Source organism: Lissotriton vulgaris, chromosome 8 (assembly GCF_964263255.1).
Source record: "Lissotriton vulgaris chromosome 8, aLisVul1.2, whole genome shotgun sequence".
In the NCBI taxonomy this organism is placed as follows: Eukaryota; Metazoa; Chordata; class Amphibia; order Caudata; family Salamandridae; genus Lissotriton; species Lissotriton vulgaris.
Window position 1 is genome coordinate 1,333,850,108 of NC_141696.1, and position 4,329 is coordinate 1,333,854,436.

General features: G+C 44.4%; 1 pseudogene; it reads left to right on the plus strand.

Annotated features, from left to right (window-relative positions):
• Nucleotides 1–851: 851 nt before the first annotated feature.
• LOC147698699 (solute carrier family 35 member E4 pseudogene) lies at nt 852–1,684 on the plus strand (annotated as a pseudogene).
• The last annotated feature ends 2,645 nt before the right edge of the window (nt 1,685–4,329 follow it).

Consider the following 4,329-nt stretch of genomic DNA (forward strand, 5'->3'; position numbering starts at 1 on the left):
AAGATTGTTTGACGAGTTGAAGTTGCTGGTGGACGCGGTAAGGATTTATCTATCTAAGCAAGGTTGCAGAACCCTTTGTAGAATAATTTCAGGAACCGGATCGTGTATTGAGGCCCTCTATTTTTTCTACAGAGGAACATCGAATTCCTGAAAAACACATTAAGAGGCAAAAGGTTTTCAGAACACGGGATTTCGAAATAAAAGACAGGTACGCTTGAGTGACTGCTTGGTTGTTAGATATTTTTTTCACGCTTGTACACAGAGGACGCAGGCTGATTTTGTCATTCTTGCTCCTTTATAGTTATTTGGACCGAAGCAGACCGAAGCTCGCAATAAGTGTATTCAATATAGTGTATAAATGTGAGTAGTTGGTTATGTTTCTTTTAGGGTTTAGATGTTTGCTGATAACTACACTTTGGGTGTTTTTTCTTTTTGACTTTCTTTGGTGGAGGTATGATTTAAACTGAAGTGAATCATGTACAACATAGACTGATGTGCCTGTTTATGTTATTTTGCAGCATTGCCCCTGACGAAGGGACTCTACATTTGTCCCGAAATGCATTGGGCGGGTGAATTATGATGCATACAACAAAATTCAATGTATTGTCAATGTATAAAGTTGTATGATTTTGATTTAAAAAGTGTTTATGTATAAATACAAAATGTTGTGCTGAAATGAGTTCAACTGATGAGTAAAACATATGATTAAAGAATATGTTTCTTTAAAGAAAAGGTTTAAACAGGTTTGATCAATAGATTTCATTTAGTTGTGCGCTACTGAGCCTGTGTTAACTGTTTGTTAACCAGCCACATTTTCATGCAGCCCGAGCAGGCCACACATCCCACTGCTGTTGGATCTACCAGCACCATGAGATAAAATCAATGTGATCCAGACGTGAGGGGGCCCTGATTCTGAAACAGGATTGCGATTGGTCCATGAAAGGATACAACAGACTGCAGCCATTTGAGCTATGAACACCGATCTGCAGAGTGACCATATACAGCAGGGATGCACAAACCTCTAGGTTGGGCCAGATGTGTTTTGTCCCCAATAGGAAAGATGTGGTTAAAATGTCGTTCACTGCTTGTGAGCCCCCTGCAGGTACTATTGAGCCCAAAGTGGGTTCCCCCGGGGATGTGGTGGAAGCTTCTAGGGTGCACATCTGTGCGGCTGTCTTCGTCTGGTTGGCTACCGGCACCACCATTGCTAGTCTGATCAAGTGGATATTCCATGTGTACAATTTTCAGTTACCGCTGCTGCTGTCTGCCCTGCACATGCTCACTGCCATCCTGGTGGTCCTGCCGCTCCTTAGGTATGGTTGGGTGAAGCTACAAGATGGATAAGAGGGGGCTCTCTCTGCCAGTGCCAGGCTCAGATTATTCCTTTTGAGCGTGTCCTTCTGTGCCAGCATCGCATTTGGCAACCTAGGCCTCATCCGCGTGCAGCTGTCCTTGACGCAGATGACCTACACTACCACGCCATTCTTCACCATGGCACTGTCGAGGGTGCTGCTGGGCACCCAACATCACCTGCTCAAATATGCTGCCATGATGCCCATATGTTTAGGAGCCTCCTTTACCATCATGGGAGAGGTACAGTTCCACCTCGCAGGCTGCTCCTTCCTGTTAGTCTCGACGTGGGTTAAGAGCAGTTCAGCAAAGTAAGTGCAGTCAGCATGTATAACTCTCACCATTTCTCCTTTCATTGCCACAGGCCGGGAAATCCAGCTAATCACCCCTAGGTAAGATGGGCCCTACTCAAGTCGACTGAACCACCATCATTAAACCAGTTTCAAAGAACCACCATGTCTGTTTTGCAGCCAAAAATAGAGTAATTGTATATTCATCCCATAATATCTTTCACTAAACATCATTCTTAATTTCAAGTTTGCATCAATTCGGGTTATATTGGCGGCCAACAGGGAGATTTCTGTAACCCTAGCTGACCAGAGAGATGTGTGTCAGAGCAGCCAATCCTGGCGACTTCCGGAGTATAGCCAATCGGAGAGACTTCTTTGAGTATAGCCAATCACAGTCAATGGCAATCTGTCACCAGTGTCTTGATAAGTCTTGGAAGTTCGAATGGATTGGCGTATTGGCCTTTATCTTATTATTCACGAATCAAAATGAAACCTCTGCATACACAAAATATTTTTATTGGGGAAAGAAAGATTCTTTAATGCTAGTTCAGAGACACAGTAGCTCGGAGGGCCTCGTAATTGGGTAAGCCCTTTAAAGTTTCTTCTAAAAGTGGTTTATGTCTTGAGTGCGTTTTATATATTTATGATACATATAATATTGTTATTCGTCTTACATTTTTACTTGTCTTTTTAACTAAAAAAAATAAATTCCCATTTTTGAGTTTCTTTAGAGCAGCACATTTATGGAAGGGATAAAGTATTCACTATTGTAAAAAATCACATACTGCAAGTACTGTGGAGTTCTGTGCCCATAAACTTGGCAGATGACCACCAATAATGGTGCTAATTGTAGCACATATAATACAGGTGCTCATTGTAGCATATATAACACCTAAAGGAACGCACCTCATGCTTAAACCGGTTTTCATTCAGATCTCTCCTGAAATAATAATATCAGGTCAGTAACTGCCTACAGAGAGTTGTCACTAAGCATGGGCGGAAAATCCGTTCCGCTCGCGGATTTTGCGGATTTTCGGTAAATTTGCAATCCGCGAACCCTCGCGAATTTTGCGAAAATCCGCAAATTCGCACGCAGCGGATTTTTTTTTCTTGGTGATACAATTTTGCGGCGCGCGGCATTCACTTACTGTCATTCAGCGTTTGCCGAGTTGTTTTTCTCGATATTTTGCGAATGCTGCGCCATTTTGGATCTTGCTGCGAGATCCCGCGGGAGTTTGGCTACCGTGATTACGTCATCGCGCTCCCCGCCTTGCACAGCGAGAGTTTGTCAACGCGAGTACGCCGTGATCACGTATCGCGAGAGTTCGCAATCGCGAACCCGTACATGCGGCGGGCTTGCGAAAATACAAAATTTGCAATTCTGCACAAGAAATCCACCAGCAAGCAGCATAAACCTTCTGAAAATGATGATTTTTATCAGAATAACTCCTCAAGTTGACATTTGCCTGCACTTTTTTTTGCAAGGAGTCCATTTTTGGGGGGGGGGGGAGGAAGGAAGTGCCCCACAGTCTCCAACTTCCTGTTCCTGTCCAGCACGCTCCTCCCAGTGCTTTCTTCATGCGCTGGTCACTTTCATTCGGATTCTTCAACTGGAAGGATTACTTTTTGTGGATGCTGCTGGATATTTGGATTTGAGGCCTTTTTGACTTTCTTTGCATCACTTTTGGATTAGAAATTTCACAAGTAAGTTTGTTTGGGGCAGTACAGTTGCTGCAACTACAATTTTGGAATTTTCGATTTTTGGGCTGTTGTTGGGGCCTTTTGCCCAGGGGTACTCAGTGGTGGGTGGACTGAGTCTTTCTGTGGGGTCTCTTTAATAAAAACATCATGGAGGGCCTGGATGGCTTGGGATTGTGCTGATTTTTCTGTGATTTTCATTTTTTGGGCTGTTGTTGTGGCCTTTTCACCAGGGGTAGTGAGTGGTCCATGCGCCTAGTCTTTCTGTGGGGTGTCTTGAATTTAAACATCATGGAGGGCCTGGATGGCATGGGATTGTCCTGATTTTTCTGTGTTTTCGATTTTTTAGGGTGTTCATGGGGACAGGCCATGTGGGTGGGGGCCATTTTGAGTGCTGCTACAGGCCCTGGCCATGTGCTGGGAGGGAGGGGGCCATTTTGAATGCAGGCAGTGTTCTTAGGTCTGCAACCATTTTGCCTAGCTTTCAACCTTTATGCCCAGGGGTAGTGAGTGGTGCATGGGCCTAGTCTTTCTGTGGGGTGTCTTGAATTTAAACATCATGGAGGGCTTGGGATTGTGCTGATTTTTCTGTGATTTTCGTTTTTTTGGGCTGTTGTTGCGGCCTTTTCACCAGGGATAGTGAGTGGTGCATGCGCCTAGTCTTTCTGTGGGGTGTCTTGAATTTAAACATCATGGAGGGCCTGGATGGCATGGGATTGTGCTGATGTTTCTGTGATTTTCGTTTTTTTGGGCTGTTGTTGTGGCCTTTTCACCAGGGGTAGTGAGTGGTGCATGTGCCTAGTCTTTCTGTGGGGTGTCTTGAATTTAAACATCATGGAGGGCTTGGGATTGTGCAGATTTTTCTGTGATTTTCAGTTTTTTGGGCTGTTGTTGTGGCCTTTTCACCAGGGGTACTGAGTGGTGCATGTGCCTAGTCTTTCTGTGGGGTGTCTTGAATTTAAACATCATGGAGGGCCTGGATGGCATGGGA